Source organism: Sus scrofa, chromosome 1 (genome assembly GCF_000003025.6).
Source record: "Sus scrofa isolate TJ Tabasco breed Duroc chromosome 1, Sscrofa11.1, whole genome shotgun sequence".
NCBI lineage: Eukaryota > Metazoa > Chordata > Mammalia > Artiodactyla > Suidae > Sus > Sus scrofa.
In genome coordinates, this window is record NC_010443.5 from 50,562,217 (window position 1) to 50,580,066 (window position 17,850).

Consider the following 17,850-nt stretch of genomic DNA (forward strand, 5'->3'; position numbering starts at 1 on the left):
GGTGTTGTGGAGAATTGTTTGGTGCATGGGAAAGACCCCACATGTTTGGTGACCTGAAGCACTGGAATGAAGTGTTGGGTGTGAGCAGTAAAGGAGGCACTCTAGAGAAGGGGGCTTGGTTTCCTGCATAGAAGAAAGACTGGGTTATTTCAGCACAGCGTCCTTATAGGCTTCCTTCTCTTATGTTTAACTTCTCCACTAACCTGTTGGTGTTTCCTGGGAACACACCCCAAATAAATCCTCCTATACCCAAATCCTTTCCTTGAGTCTGCCTCTGAAGGATCACAAATTAAGACAACAAGGAAACGAAATTTAAGAGCTCTAAAACATGATTGTGCTGCACCTAAGTTGATGGGGCTGTGCCCCAGGCTTCTGCAGGGGTGTCTAAGGTAAGCACCTCTCAGGATGCTACAAAGGAAACAGAAGCAAGAACCTCCACGCCTGCACCCTCACTGTTAATCTTGTGTAGTCAGTGCAAAGCTAGGACACAAGTTTCTTCAGTCTCTTCCATCCCTTGCTTATCTCCTCTTTTTCATGCCAGAACACAAGCAACATTTTCTTGGACTTTCCCTGTATCATATCGCCATTCTACTGTCAGAAAGCAGGCCTCCTGGAGTTCCCGTTGTGGCTCAGTGGTAACAAACCCAACTAGTATCCATGAGGATGGGGGTTCAATCCCTGGCCTCACTCAGTGGGTTAATGATCCAGCATTGCTGTGGCTGTGGCACAGGCCAGCAGCTGCAGCTCCAATTCGACACCTCACCTGGGAACCTCCATGTGCCATGGCTTTGGCCATAAAAAAGAAAGAAAGAAAGAAAGAAAGAAAGAAAGAAAGAAAGAAAGAAAGAAAGAAAGAAAGAAAGAAAGAAAGAAAGCAGGCCTCCTGCTTATAGATTATAAAAGTTTTCACTACCATGGCTGAAGAGGTATCCATTTTATACTCCATGAGAAGTCTATGTGTTAGGTCATCCAGGTTGAGCCGTTCATATGTTAAAGATGAAAGATGAAGCAGTTTATAAAATTCTCTCTCAATTCTTGTTGTATATACTTATTTTTTCATTTCAGAAGCTGTCACCTGTTTTTAACCCTTCATCCTTTCTAAAACCTCCATTTCCCTGCTAGAAACATAGATATCGAAGAAAAATAGAGACAAAAGAAATAAGCAAAAGTCAAATGAAGATTATCAGGGCCTTTCCTAGCAAAACAGTTCAATTTCAAACACATAGTTCTCCCAATATTTAAAGAAACTAACAGCAAGTTACCCTTCCAGAAATAATGAGCCTGAAAGACTAACATGTGATCAAAAAAGAGATGAAGAGAGAACAGGGATGAGAAAAGCGAGTTTATGGAGATTAGGAACAAATAGAAGACTAAAACAAAACTATTAAAGAAGTGAATTTCTCATTAGACTCAACAAGAAGTAAAAAAGATCTGGATAAACGTATAGTCAGCTACAAAGAGAACAAGGTTGAGAAAATTTTAAAATGGAAATGAAAAAGAACAAAAAGATAAAATTATAAGAAAGAAAATGGTAAATATAGACAACATATAAATAATCACTATTCTGGAAGAAAAGAGCACACGAAATGGGGGGGGGGTAGTAAAGTTATAATTGAGTAAATATTCCTGAAATGAAGATTCAGATCTACAGATTACAAAGACAGAGCTTAGCCCACACTCCAGAAAAATTGAGCATGACTGATTCATCAGAAATATCCCAGAAAATGGATTTGGGAAGGGAAGTTGTAGTAAGTTACACAGGCAAGAAATAAGGACCCACATGAAATAAATCAACTGAAATAAGAAAGAATGGAAGGAAATGAATTCAGGATATTTAGAATCCTGCAGGTTGGAAGGCAGCATGGTGTGGTTGTTAAAATGCCAGCTCTATAGTTAGATCCCAGCCCTACCCTTTATTACCCTTTGTCCTAGACAAATTATTTTACCTCTCGGTGCCTAAGCTTTCTTAACTTTAAAATGGTAACAGTGGAGTTCACGGGTGGTACAGGGGGTTAAGGATCCAGTGTGGTCATTGCTGTGGCACAGGTTCCCTGGCCCCTGAACTTTCATATGCCGTGGGTGCAGCCAAAAAAGTTAAAGCTAAAATAAAATAAATAAAATAAAATAAAATAGTAATAGCCACCCACTTAATACAATAATGCCAAAAATTGGATGAAATGGTACATTTCATCCTTTTAGAAAAATGCTTAGCGCTTTTAATTACTATTAAATTCTACAGAGCCTGGTAATTTTCTGAAGAGGAATATTCAGGAGGGGGAAGAGACAAAGATGCTTCCCAGGCTTCAGGTCTGGACAATCATAGTGGCACTCAGTATCAAGGAGAAGACAGAAGCAAAGATTATAAAAACGTCCCCAACTATGAAGGATTTATTTTAAACCCTTTATGATGGAGGCATCTTTGGATAGAGATGTCCTGTGGGCACCTGGGGCCCTCAGGAGAGCAGTCAGGGCTGGAGGCAGATGCAGACATGTTTAGTGTGAGCTTGAAGCCGGGGATGCAGATCTCCTTTGTGATGTACACAGGAGAGAAGGAAAGGGGTAAGAATTAGAACTGCTGAGCTTCCTCAGTTAGGGGCTGGGCAGAGGGCTAAGTTCTGTGACAAGGGACAAGTGGAAAATGAAGTCGAGGGGGATAGTAATGGAGGAAGCAAAGGCACTAGGGCTTTGGAGAGCCACGGTGGAGAGTAAGGATAAATGGTTACCCTCTGTCAAAAGGGGGACATTCCTCCCATGAAAGAGAAAGAAAACTATAAGTATGTGCATGGGAGCAGATAAGTTTGTAGATTGCAAACCTGAAGAGAGTTCCCATCTGGAGCTTCAATTTTGCCTATAAGGTAAGAGCAAGTCCACCTGTGGCCAAATACAGAAAATCTGTGCAAGAAGGAAGGCTAGAAACAGTTAACGAGGAGTTACGGCTCCATGGATTCATAACCCGATGTTGTCTGTGAGGATGCAGGTTGGATGAGGATGCGGGTTGGAACTCTGGCCTTGCTCAGTGGATTAAGGATCCAGCGTTGCCACAAGCTGCAGTGTAGATAGGAGATTCAGCTAGGATCTGGTGTTGCTACGGCTGTGGCATAGGCCTCAGCTGTGGCTCCAATTTGACCCCTAGCCCAGGAATTTCCATATGCCACAGGTCTGGCCATAAAAAAGAAAAAAAGAGAAAGAAACAGTTAATAATAGGAGTGCGGCCAGTGGCATCCTTTCGCAACTTTTTTTTAAAAAATAGCCTCATTGAGGGTCCAGCAGAAATTGAATGAAAAGTATGAACTCTAGTATTGCAAGTAAGAACATTTTTTGTCACAGTTTTTTTCTTGGCAATTTTTCCAGGGTTCTGAATGTAGGAACAAATCCAGAGTGGAGAATTTAAGGTAAGACGTGGCATGCAAACTTTTTTACATGGCTACTTTTACCATAAAACAAAGTACACAATACAAATTTCATCCATTTTAAGATTTACCTGGCAGTGTAGTGTTGGCTTATGATAAAAAATACCTGTACCCTGCCTCACATCCCTATTGTCTACTGAAAAGATTTTAATCCTATAATAAAATCTCCCATAGCATACAATGGAAAGTATTTCCTAGCATTTTTTAAAACTAATGCAAAGGAAGTTTGAATATGCTGATTACCATGTAAGCTAGTTATTGGAAAAGGAAAGATTATTGTTTTCGTATCCTTTCTTTCAGCTGCTCTGAAAGATTCCATAACTGATTGTATAACATGCTATATAAAGTTCAAGGCTTAGTCACAGAAACATCAATCTCATACCTGAATTTTCATACTTAGTATAAACATCTTGAGTATTTTTATCCTCCACTTGAATGGTTTAAAACTCTCTCAGAAAGTGGAGTTCCCCTCATGGCACAGCAGAAACGAATCCGATAATAGGTTTGATCCCTGGCCTCGCTCAGTTGGTTAAGGATCTGGCATTTCTGTGGCTGTCATGTAGGCCGGCAGCTATAGCTTTGATTCAGCCCCTAGCCTGTGGACCTCCATATGCTGCGGCTGCGGCTCTAAAAAGCAAAAGCAAAACAAAAACCCAGAAAGCACACTACACAGAATGACAGACATCTTAGAATTAATTACTTTAAGTCAAAAAAGTTATTTTAAGTCATTTATGCAGATAAGTGCATATATGTTCACTTTCAGTGTTCAGTAGTTTGTTGTAAATTGTTTGTTGTAAATAGGAAACCTCTTCAATGATTATTTCAAAGATACAATTTATTAAATACTTTAAACATTATTCACAAAACAACATTAGGGCATAAAGTTGACAGTAAAGCTCCCTCATCAATAGAATAATTATGTTTCCTTTTTCCAAGGAGTCAGTTGTCAATACAAGAAAATCTGTTGAAGAAATGATTCAGTGAATAAGGGGCAAGACAATTTCTCAAAATAATGAATCAAACTGAAGCAAACAAAAGTGAGAATGAAGATTAGTGATAACAAATAGATGAACATCAGTAAAAAGTAAGGTGCATTTTATAAACAAACTTATAAGGCAAGTTCTGCAGAATACACAAACTCTTAACAAGGAGAGTGTAAAGAGCTGCAACTGGAAACCAGTTTTGAACACATGTCCGCTAACTTTGGAGGCAGCAGCAGGCCCTGCACCAATCGGAATCCAGAAACTGAATCCATTCCCACTTCTTCCTTTCTTTGACTTTCTATCTCAAAACAAAGTTGGGTCAATGAAAAAAGTGAAAGGCTGCGTGGGAAAAAGTTCATGGTAAGGCAACAGGTTGTTCTGTGTCTAAAAGAAGAAAAGGGAAATAGAAGTCTTCAAGTGAGATAGACTGTGAATGAAGATAATAAATTAGTTGGAAGTGATGGAGAAAGACACTTACTCCTTAACATCATGGTATTATTTGCGTGGCATATTATGACTTCCAGGAGCCTCTTGCTATAATCATCTGGCTTAGATGTGGGTGTAAATGATTTTCAGAATCATGTTCTAAGTGGATATCATGTTACAAAAAACCAGTGGCTGTCTAATAACATTTAGCATCTCCATTCATTATAGTAAGAGAAACCTCTGATTTGACTAACGTGAGATACAAAACATATTTTTTTTATTCTACAACCCATTCATCTTTACTGGTTAGATTTTCCTAATTACTAACACTTGTTTTTCTGAAACCTAGCATTCAATCCTTTGTCAGTTCCTTGCTACTATTATTTGAGTTTAAGAAAGTTGCAAGGCAGAACAATTTAGATTACAGTTACATTTGGAGATGAGAGTACTGAAAATCTTCTAATATATTTGAAAACCTGGAAAATGGTTGGTTCTTATTTGCTTTTATTACCTTATTTGATGCCTAGTCAACTAAGGTGGGCGCCTAAAACGCCCTATTTATTCTCATTTTCAATTATACATAGTATTTTAATAAATTATTGAGCCTCTTTTGTTCTAAGTTCTTGGATTTTTTCAAATAGCAATTCTCCAGTTTTCACTGTGTTATTTCCTGTTATGAGATGATTCAAAGCAGTTTGTTTTTTATTGTTTTCAAAGAGAGACAGGGTGGCCAGTTGTACTTGGGGATGTTTCACAATGCTAGTTCCTTCCTGTATACACAGATACACACGTACATGCACACAAGCTGGCCCTAGGTAAGATGTTGCCAAATCTTTAGTCTTCAAACCACCCTTTCTGACTCTTTTCCCCTCCTTTTGGAAAATAATCCTGCCCTTGAACTGTCCTTCATCCTGGATTCTCCTTTCTTACTTACAAAGAGCCTGGCACAGGTCACAGCCCCTCATGCTGCTGGGCACCAGGGGCATGCATGTTTCTGCAAGAATGCATCTACTGGGTAGCAAAGCAAAGAGAAGTGGATCTGCCCCTCAGTTGGCAGCCTCAATCCTTCTGGGACACCAGTGTTTCTCCTTCCTACAAGTTATATCCTGTCTGTAGACGGACTGGCCCAACAACAAGGTTGAAGTGAAACTTGCCCCAAAGGGTGTGTGTTGGAGCAGAGGGGTGTGGGGGAGGGGAGAGTTGAACTAGGAGAGTGGATTCTCAAAAAAGAGTTAAAATCCAGCCTATCAAAATCTTATATATACTCAGTCACATAGCTCCTCATGATTTTTTTTTTTTACTGACATTTTGTTCTAGAAGATAGAACTATTAGCATATTCTAGAAAAGAAAAATTTGACTTGAGTAAAATATCACTGAGAGATCTATGATTAAATGTTATTAACAAAAAGCTTATTTTGGATTTATCTCATATACTTAGGTTTAATATAATCTTAAATACATAGTTATTACATGAACATATTAAACAAACATAAAATAGTTGACTTGATGGTGTTGAAACAGAGGAACTCAAATATATTAGATTGTCCGTTCCTCATCTACATTTGGTTTTATGTATGAGTTTGTCACTCTATTCAGAATACAGTGATTTTTAATAATACCTGTGGAATTTTTTTTTTCTAGCTTGTAGGAATATTTATTGTGGAAGAGCCAAATAGCTTCTCTGGTTTCCTAATACTTCAGAACATCAGGGGAAGAACCAGAAAGATTGGTTCCAAATTTAAAATGTCACCCTGGTAATTCGGTATTCAACAACAAGTAACCACATGGAGTTACCAGTGATATTTTAAAATACATATTCTGGCTATATCTACAGGGATTTTTTTTTTCTTGGCAAAACCATAGTAACTATATCAAAGTGAGCTAACAGTCTTCATTCCAAAACGTTACTTCAAATAATTTCTGAACCATATGGCAAGAAATTTGATACAGATGACTAAATTTGCCATCATGTTTCATTATTTTTAGTAGTGAAACCAATGAGAGAGTTAGGCTTTAGGCACTAATTAATACCTTAGAAATATGAACTTACATGACACTATATAGAGATATCATCTAACTCTTAAAAAACAAAATAAAAAGCAAAGATGGGAGATGAAGAGAAGAAACAAATTGAGTGACACTGTGTGCCAGCCAGACTCTGGGCTAGATGCTTTACATACCTTAGGTCATTTAACACAGGTTAGATAGGAAATTTTTTAAGTTGTGGAAGTTTTCTTTTTCTCAAGCAGCACTGCTCTCAAATCACATAATGCAGATACTATTTGCTCTGCCCTGTGTTTTTCTTGCACAAGATTTTCTCTTTTTTAAGCCCTAGTTCTTGAATCATCAGCTGCCTCAGGCTTGGAGTGGGGCAGTCTCAGAAGAATTGGGTACTTAGAATGTCAACTCACCTTTCAAAACATTTCTAGTGCAGGCCACTCCTTCAGCATCCCAGGTGCCTAGTGAGTCACGCTCCTCTCTTGAGCCAACTGAGCAAGATATCAAAGCCTCCTTTATCTGTCTGGGTGGATACAGAGTCATCAGGCTTAAATATGCCCTTTGCTAACAGACTTGACAGTTGGGTTTAGTTATTAACTTGGTGAGCCTCCACCCAGCTAACTATTGTAGGAAATAATTTGGTGAGCCAGGTGTTTTTATATTCATATTTCGGTAAGCTAGTAATCTTTCCTGAGCACTGTGGCTGAAGGCTGAATGTCCTAGAAGGTTTGCCTTTGCATCTCCGGGTCTACACAAGCTCCGTGGCTAACAGATGAGAGGGTACATTGTCAACAGAATTGTTTTTTTGTTTTCCTTTAAATGATATCACCTTGGTTGTTATAAAAGGTCAATAAGTATTTGTTCACTGTAGCTTTCATAAGGCTGTGATCTATAAATATTAAACATGGAGCAGCATCTTAACTTAGAGAGTGTGGAAGTGGGGGGCTGGAAGTGAGAGTCTATGATTAAGTGGGGCTGAAAACTGAGAAGTTCCTCCTCTGCCTGGAAGAAAAACAGCCCTGGGACCATCCGCCCTTCTTTCCACTCAGGGAAAAGACCAGAATCCCTAGTATGTTTTCTTGATAGCAGCCTGTGGTATGACAGTGCCAAGTGAGGCAACTCCAGTGACGCCCCTCCCTACAGCCAGGCTCACACTTGACTCAGAGGGGAGGCGGAGGGAGTCAGGCACACTCTTGACTCAGAGAAGAGGCCGGAGGGAGGGAGGAAGAAGAGGTTTGAGGAAGCTCAGCACGTTGGGCACCCACCCTTTGTCATAAGAGCAAATATAATCAGTGATCATCTGCTTTGGAGTTAGGGATCTCTTAATTCATAAAACACCATGAGCAGAACTTAACTTCCTACATGTAAGGACATAAGGGAAATTTAACCTTTTGTAGGAAAAAATTCTCCTGAAATCATATGAGTTAATTTTTTATTAAATACTTCCTGTGATGAACTAAGCAACTTCCATGTGTTTGCTTACCAACAAAGCTCACAACTCCAAAAACTGCCATTACCTCACCATTTTACAGATGAAAAAAACTTAGGACAGTAACTTCCCCAGCATTCCACAGCTGAGCCAAAATTTAAAGCAAAGTTTTTGTGGGTTTTTTTTTTCCCATAGGGCCACACCTGCAGCGTAAGGAAGTTCCCAGAATAGGGGTCGAATCCGAGCTGCAGCTGCCGGCCTACACCATAGCCACAGCAAAGTAGCATCCAAGCTGCATCTACGACTTACACCACAGCTCGTGACAACTCCAGACCCTTAACCCACTGAACGAGGTCAGGGGTAGAACCCACATCCTTATGGATACTAGTTAGGTTCATAACCGACTGAGCCACGACAGGAGCCCTCTGCCTTCATTTTTAAAAGCCAGAACTGTTGACATGTATATTATATTGTCTATATAACAAGCAATTAAATAAAACTGATGTGACTAGCATGTAGCCTGCATATCTAAGCTTACAATTGGTTTGTATTACATGTAGTAACTTAATTTGATATAAAAATTTTTTATCTTTTTTTAAAAATCACAAAATAATGATGCTTTCAAAATAAACATTCTACCACAATGAGAAGTACTTCTATCAAAACATGGGTAAAATTCATAATAGAGGCAGAATAAAGATTCATTTCAAACAAAAGCTTTACAAGACAAGCAAAAGCTAAAAGAACTCAGCACCACTGAACCAGCTGTGCAGCAAATGTTAAAGGAACTCATCTAGGTGAAAAAGAAAAGGCCACAACTAGAAACAAGAAAATTATGAAATGAAAAATTTCATCAGTAAAGGCAAACAAACAGTAAAGGTAGGAAATCACCCATATACAAAGTTAGCAGGGAGGTTAAAAGACAAAAGTAGTAAAATCATCTGTATTTACAATAAGCAGTTAAGGGATACCCAGAACTATGATACGTAAAATGTGATACCAAAAACAGTAGTCGTGAGGGGAGGAGAGTACAAATGTGGGGTTTTTAAAATGCATTTGAAATTAAGAGATTAGCAACTTGAAACAATCATGTTTATATATAGACTGAAATATGAAAACATCATAGTAACCACAAACTAAGCCACTGAAAGTCACAAAGCAAAACAAAACAAACAAACAAAAAAAGGATACAGATTTGACAAAGACGTGTTGTGAGGACTCAGGCATTCTTTATACTTCTCTCTATATTTGTATGTATATTTGAAATATTTTACATGGAAATATATTTATAAAAAGACAGGTTGCTACCTCTGCAGAACTTCTGACAATTTTCCTTACCTTGATGAAGCCCCAAGTAACCATGTGCCTGAGCTCACAGGCATTACCAAAAAGAAAAAGAAAATCTGTAAGGTAAAAGCCTATCTTAAGTAATTTTCTTTTGGCTGTACCCACGGCATGCAGAAGTTCCAGGGCCAGGGAGCGAACTTTCTCCAAAGCAGTGACCCAAGCCACAGCAGTGACAATGCCAGATCCTTAACTTTGAGCCATCAGGGAATTCTTTAAGTAATTTTTCTTCTGGGAAAATTTAAAAAGACTCTAGGGGTTATTATTTTAACAATAAATTCTTCTAAAATCCCATGTGATATACATGATAACATGAACTAAAAGTTGGTATTGAACTTGTATTAATATGAGAAAAAGTAGACTTCAGAGCCAAAAATATCAGCAAGGAAAATGAGGGTCATTTCTTAATAATAAAGGGATAAAGTCATTGTGAGAAACTAATGGTCCTAAACATATATGCACTTATTAAAAGAGCTTCAAAATGGATGAAGCAAAAGCTGATAAAACCACAAGCAGAAACAGCAAACTCACAATTACAATCAGAAATCAACACCCAATTCTCAATAACTGATAGAACAAGCAGATAGAAAACAAGTGAGACAAAGACTTGAACAATACTGTCAGTCAACTTGACATAAATAACATATCTAGTATGCCCCACACAATACTTGCATAATACACATTCTTTTCAGGTATATACAGAATATTTATGAAAATAGTTTATATTCTGGGACATTTAAAAATATCAATAAATTTCAAAGGACTCAAATCATATGAAGTATATTTTCTGACCACAATGGAATAAAATTATAAAAAATAAATAAATATCCTCAAACATTTTGAAACTAAATATCAAACTTTTCAATACCCCACAGATTAAAGATGGAATGAAACAGGAAATTAGAAAGTACTCTAAACAGAATGACAAAAAAACCAATACACCAAAATTTGTGGGATATAGTTAAGGCAGTATTTAGGGGGAAAAAAAATGTACTACTAAATACCCATATAGATAAGAAGTTCTCAGATCAACACTTTCAATTAAGAAACTAGAATAAGAACAATGAAACCCAAACAAAGTAGAAGAGAGGAAATGATAAAGATGAGAGTGGTAATGAATGAAATAGAAAACAATAGAGAAAAATCAATGAAAACAAAAGTTGATTCTCTGTAAAGTTTAATAAAAGTGACACTCCTCAAGCTGGAATGGTCAAGACATAGGGAAGACACAAATACAGTAACATCAAGAATGACAGGTGATATCACTAAAAGTTCTATACTTATTAAAAAACAGAATAAGGGAGTATTATGAAAAACTGTATGCCAATAATGAGATGAACAATTTTTCTTGAAAGACACAACCAAAGCTCACTCAAAAAAAAAAAGCAATAACTTCAACTTTCTTAAATCTGTAAAAACAAAAATGAAGAAATTAAATTTGTCATTAATCACTTTTCTCACAAAGACAACTTCAGGCCCAGGTGGCTTTACTGGGGAATTCGCCTAACATTTAAGGAAGAAATAATATAAATTTTTACACAAAGTCATCCAGAAAATTGCCCAGGAAGAGCCATTTCACAACTTATTTTATGAGGTCAGCATTACCCTGGTACAAAAACAAGACAAAGACATTACAAGGAAATATACGTATGTATAGATAGACAAATATTCCTCATTGATTTCCTCAATTTGCCTCAAACAGGCAAATATTTTAAGGACAATTTTAGCAAACTGAGCTCAACAATGTATATAAAAAAACAATATATCATTCCAACTGGGGTTTATTACAGGAATGCAAGATCTGTTCAACATTTCAAATTGCTCAATATAATTCATACCATATTAGCAGATTAAGAAAAAAAAACTATATATTCATCTCAATAAATTCAAAAAAAGCAGTTGAAAAAATTCAAACTTCAATCCTGATAAAAATTTTCAGCAAACCAAAATAGAACATCTTCAGCCTGAAAAAGGATATCTACCAAAAAAATAAGCAACAAAAACAAACAAAAAACTTCTGGTAACACTATACCGCATGTGAAAGACTGGATATTTTTCCCCTAAGATTAAGAATCAGGCAAGGATGATTCCCATATTATTTTTATTTAACAATGTATAGGAAGTTCTGGCCAGTGCAATAAAATAAGAAAAATAAATAAAAGTCCTCCTGATTAAAAAGAAGTAAAACTGGGAGTTCCCTGGAGGGCTAGTGGATAGGAATTCAGCATTGTCACTGTTGTGACTCTGGTCAATGCTGTTGTGTGGGTTACTGGGCATGGGTAGGGAACGGGTCAGGATATAGGGATTATAAAGAGGCGGAAGGAAATCTTTCCTGGTCATAAATATATTATCTTGATTGTGGTGATGATTTTATAAGCATCAATGTATCAAATTGTACATGTTAAATAAGTGCAATTTTTTCTGTTGTATCTCAATGAACTATTTTTAAAACCTAAAAGTTTTGCTTAAAGCACTTGTAAAATTTTCATTTACAAATTTCAGTCTTGACTATATAGTATTTATATGAACATTTGAAACCACTAAAAAGTTAGTAGAAGTTATTTTTAAAGGAGTAACAATAAAATCCTCCGTCAGCTTCTAATTATTATATTCTATATGGTGATGAAGCAAGAAAAAAGAAAAGCAACTGCAAAGAACATTTTGCCTTAACTGTAAAAGCAAGTACAAAGGCATATGTTCTCTTCAAGGAGTTTCTACAAATAGAGTCACCCAAAAGCTAACTATTTACTCACCTCCCAGCTCACTTTAAGGTGTTTTTTTTTTTTCCCCTGAATACATAGAAAAATAATGGTTTAAGTAACTTTTAAAAACACAATGGGAGTAATGAATGAAATTTGTATTTCTTAATCCAAAGAAGCTTTTCTTTTTTCATACCCAAGACAAATTTGGCAACTGTACACATTTCAAATACATCTAAGAATAAATAAATTTGGTAGCTTCTCCTGAAAAAAATAAAACATAATAACTGTAATATAGAAAAATGATTTTATCGTAGCTATTTTCCCTTTCTACTGTGTTCCCATTAATGTTCCCAATACAAAAACTAAGAAGTTGAAAGAAGAATTTTCTGCTGAAGATATTTTAAATATGTGAGGTTAATTTTGTATTCTCTATGGTATGCAAATTGACATAGGAGTTTCAAATTGCATGTGTTGTTTTTCAAGAGGAAATTAAATAGTAATTATGGATGCTTATTATAGGCTCAATTGATCTATTAATCTACCATTACTTCTCATTACTCCTGGCAGTGCCAGGAATAATCAGAAACGCATACCTCTTTTTTGTTGTTGGTAAAAGATCTTTGTAATAATTTCACAACATCCTCATGAAACAGTTTCTTATTATGATAACTACTTTACAGATCAGGAAGCTAGAAAAGAAAGTTATGCAAATATGTAAGGTCACAGATATTATAAAAATATTTTGAATTTTTGATGATGCACTCAATCTATAAAGTTGCTAATAGGACTGAGGTCTTGGGCTTAGGCAAATGGGAGGGGAAGAGGGTCATTAATAGACACCAGAAGGTTGAGAGGGAGATGGAGCTGCATGAGATAGGGAAAGGAGAGCAGAACAAGCCTGGGATGTGACGAGTAAGAGAAGCGGCAGGATATCTAAGTGACAAGTCTGATGCCAGACAGAAGCTATACGACTGAAGTTGGCTTCAGGATCAGGACTCAAGATAAAAATATGTGAGCCATTAGAAGAATGAGACAGTTGCCCTAATATGTTTGCTATCAGAGATTAAACGGCAACTAATATAAATATTATTTTTTTAAAAATCATGGTACATGTCAAGCATATGAAAAAGAATAATTTGGAAATCATTTCATTACTGTCACATGATACTAGATAATTATACTTCACAGGAATGATTCAATGGGATGGTGGTGGGAGGAACGTCTTCTGTCTGACAGATTCTCTCTGAATGATCCAAGCAGACACTCCATCTTTAGGAAATCCAGATAACCTGAGCTGCATGCAACCAAGAAGTCACTGTTTGCCCCTTTCATGCTGTACAGCAAAACTTGTTTGCATTGTAATCGATTCTGTAGCTTTCAGGGTTTTTTCTTTTTTTTTTTTTCTGTGATATCATTATTACATACTATGGTATGTATATTTTAAAAACTATCATTTTACATAGATTCATTTTTTCTTTTAATACATTCACTAGGTTCAAACTCAGAAGAATATACAATAAAAAGTCTTCTTTCCCTCCCTCCCTAAAAGCTAGCCTCCAAGTTTCCCTCTCAGAAACAACCAATATTATCAGTTAAAAAAAAGAAGAAAGAAAACAAATTTTTCCCCCCAAAGAGTTTGCTGTTACAGGGAAGAAAAACTTGGTAATTGAGTTTTATACTATGCTTCCTCCAGAAAGACCATGGCTATTAAGTCATGAAATAACATTACAACATTAAGTTATGAAGTAATACATTTGTCCTTCTGGTTTGTAGTTGTTACAAACCCCTGAAGGAAGTCCTATCATGAAACTTTGTTTTGCCCCATCTCATATTTTTTAAGATTATATAATTTTTGAAAAACTTACCCTTGAGTACTGTTGCTACTCTCCCAAGTGGCTGCCAATGATTAAATCTGTATTTTTCAGAGACATGAGTGACTGCCCAGAAGGGGGTTTACTATGTTATTAACATTACAATACTCTGTTTATTAAATAGTAGTCCAATTATTATTCCTTTCCAGAGTAACATTCCTGGAAAAAGTTGTGGAATAATTTTGATTATATATATATTGGGGGGGGCAGGGGAGGGAGGGGTACATGCGGCATATGGAAGTTCCCAGTCTAGGGGTGAAATCAGAGCTATAGCTGCTGGCCTACACCACAGCCACAGCAACGCGGGGTTCCAAGGTATGTCTGCAACCTACACTACAGCTCACGGCAATGCTGGGTCCTTAACCTGCTGGGCGAGGCCAGGGATCAAAGCTGCAACCTCATGGATATTAGTCGGGTTCCTTACTGCTGAGCTACAATGGGAACTCCTATTTTTATTTTAAAATGTTAAAGTTTATAGTGACCTACTTAAAGCAACAGAAATATTTTAAAAACCATAAATCCCAGGAAGGAAAAAGCAAGCTTATTTGTTTAGTGAACTAATGTCTAGCAATGGACAAATAGTTATTTTTCTATGAGGCTATTTCCAAATTTACAATACTCATTTCTTCTAATGTCTCAATTTTTAGCTGAGTCAATATTGTGCAACTGTGTAGGAGAGATAATCTGATCTTCAGTTTGAGAGCACTCCATTTAGAAGAGTTTAGTGAAGATTCATATATATTCTATGCCAAAGTTAAATTATGTAAACCAGAGACAATAAAACACAGGATGAAAGGATTCCAACTTTGCATCCTTTAAGCATCCATGACTTGGATAGAAAAATGGCACATCTAAGACTTAGTTTAAGCAGTAAGTGTGGAAAGTGTGACACGAAAGTTAATTAGGAGTTCCTGTTGTGGCTCAGTGGGTTAAGGACCAAACTAGTATCTGTGAGGATGCAGGTTAAATTCCTGGCCTCGCTCACTGGGTTAAGGATCTGCCGTTGCCACAAGCTTCAGTGTAGGTTGCAGATGTGGCTTGGATCTGGCATTGCTGTGACTGTGGTGTAGGCCAGCAGCTCGGATTCGACCCCTAGGCTGGGAACTTCCATATGCCACAGATTTGGCCCTAAAAAGCAAAAAAAAAAAGGTAATTAGCACCATAAAGGCTGACTCAAAACCTGGAAAGATAAATGGGAAGTAAATTTAGAGTAGAGTCATGAAATTTTTAAAATACTTTAGACACAAAATAATCTGATCCTCTGGTTACAAGAGAAAACTGAGACCTAGAGACTCTCCAGATTACCTAGTATACTGCAGATCTGGAACTCAAAACAGGTAACCTGACACCTAGATCAATGCCTTCTGCAGTCTGCATGTTGGGAGATATCATAATTTTTCTAATTTTTAAGAGATTATTTTATTCTCTTCTATTGATGGATCATTTCTAGGAAGTCTTATCTAAACCTCTAGGTTAGTTAGAAGGAGCTCCCCTTCTGGTCTCCCAAACAACCTTCTACCTATCTCAAATTTAACTCTCTGGTACAACTTATTGACATCTGAGGAATTGCCTTCCCCTACTAGATTGTAAACTCCCTGAGTTAGGACTGACTCTTAATGCTCAATGTATTCTAGCAACTACCACAGTGCTTGGCACACACTGAATAGGAAGTGAAAAATACTAGCTGGATTGATCTTTCCTTGAAATCCTTCAAAGGCTCACCATGATATGATCTTTGCCTGATTCTCTGGCTTCACAAATCCAAATTGTGGCATCAAATTGCTAAACCGTAGTTCTGTGCAAAAATCGGTTCCTCCTTGCATGGTTTTGTTCAAGTGATCCCTTTCCCTTCTATCCATCCTCTCTCCCCCCAAAACACATATATCCCATTGTATTAACTATCTGGAATCATTTTTTCCTGGAAATCCTTCTTGACTCATGACCTCTCCGAACCTAAATTAAACTCCTCTGAGCTCCAGTAATTCTCAGTGCTGCATATCTGTGCACTGAACACATCACATCATAAGGTAGTTATGCAAACACTCCACCCAAGTTGTTTTTATTCATGTTGGTATCCATCAAGATAAGTACAATGTCTGGCATGTAGATGATTCTTTTGAACCAGGTAATTTGAAATCATGTGATTTGAACAAAAAGAATGCATTAATAGGAAAGGAATATTGGCACAGGTGAATTTTAGGGAAGGCATAAATACGGAAACGTAAATAATTGAATATTTAGTATACTTTCCTAAAAAAGGTAGACCTAAACAAATAGAAAAAGGCTTTCAATTTTGAGGCTACAATCCAAACCACAATTCAAACCCTTATGTGAAAAGATTGTAAAATGCTATTTGGCTATTAAAAAAACAGAATGAGTTTAGGAACTGGGAAAACAAGCCAGTCATGCAAATGCTAATATGCTGATTATCAGAGGATAAGGGGGGCACTTACAACCATGTTAAAAATCAGAGGTTAAATTATAGTCACAATCCGTCCCACAAAATGGTCTAGGATACAAGGCATCAGTATCATTTCCAAATCAATGCACAGCTTTTTTTCTTCCACAATAGTTTATTGCGGTAAACTATACATGACATAAAATTTACGTTTTTTAACCACTTTTAAAAGTGCACTTCAGTGCCATTAAGTACATTCATATTGTTGTACAACCCTCAACAGTATTCACCCTCCTCAGTTGTAAAACACACGCCACAGCCGCAACTTCCTTCTTCTTTTCATTAACTTTGCTTTTGTAACATACTGAGCTTTGGGCACCACAAAGGGTTCAGAAATTGGGATGAGTGAAGTAGATCACTAAAGGATTATCCTTCATGGGCCCCGTTAACGGAATTCTAGAGCTAGAGTCACTTCGCCCTCCAGCCCTTTAGGGCAGCTATAGCCAAAGAGTAACCATAGCAACACCCACACCTCTCCAAGGACGCAGCAACCGAGTCCCAAACGATAGCTGCTCTTTCCCTTCCTCCTGCAAACTGAGCAGCGCAGGAGCCAGGCTCTTTATCCCGGATCGCAGGCTGGAGGTGAGAAACACAGCTGAACTCTCAGCATTTCTTCCCCGGTTCCTGAGCCTGGAGCGGAACCCGGTCAGGCTCCACACACTCGGAGCCCAGCCCTTCTGGGCGCTTCGCGCTGTTTATTGACGCAAACTTCCCGTTCTCGCGGGAACTTGGGAGCCGGGGGCCGAACAGGGCAGATAGAGCTCTGGAAATCTCAGCTGGAGCTCGGGGAGAGCGGGGGGCGGGGCGCAGGCCCGGAGGGGCGGGGCCTAGCTTGGAGAGGGGAGGGCACGGGCGAGAGGGAGGCGAGGGGAGGCTGGGGGGGGCGGGGCCGCGCGCGGGGACCTGTGGCTCGCAGGTAGCGCCGCTGGCCCGGCTGCCGAACTGGGTGACTGCGCATGCTCGCTGGCCGCCTTGGCCCGATTGTCGGCTGGCGGTGACGAGCCGGCTCCTCCGCGGTGGCGGTTGCGGTGGCTGCGATGGCGATGTGAGGGGCCCGCGGCGGGATGGTGCTGACCCGGGCGGGGCCGCCTTCTTCCAGCGAGACCACGGGCTCCTCTGTCCGCCGGGCGGTAGAGGAGGCCGAACCAGGCGAGAGGTGAGTCCCTGACGCCCTCGCGTCCCCGGCTCCCGATCCCACGACCCCCAGTCTTCTTCCCGCGGGCCCAGT

At 38.3% G+C, this 17,850-nt stretch overlaps 1 protein-coding gene across 11 annotated transcripts in view; it reads left to right on the plus strand.

Moving 5' to 3' along the window:
• Window positions 17,493-17,850, plus strand: part of FAM135A (family with sequence similarity 135 member A) — a 136,477-nt gene continuing 136,119 nt past the window's right edge. For 8 of the 11 annotated variants that reach the window (XM_021089377.1, XM_021089417.1, XM_021089414.1 and 5 more), the window contains exon 1: window positions 17,500-17,778. The gene's annotated coding sequence lies outside the window, so the exon portion shown is untranslated. Of the gene's footprint in view, window positions 17,779-17,850 lie in introns of all 11 variants that reach the window. The other 3 variants (XM_005659250.3, XM_013992626.2, XM_003121274.5) reach the window with 3 other exon arrangements.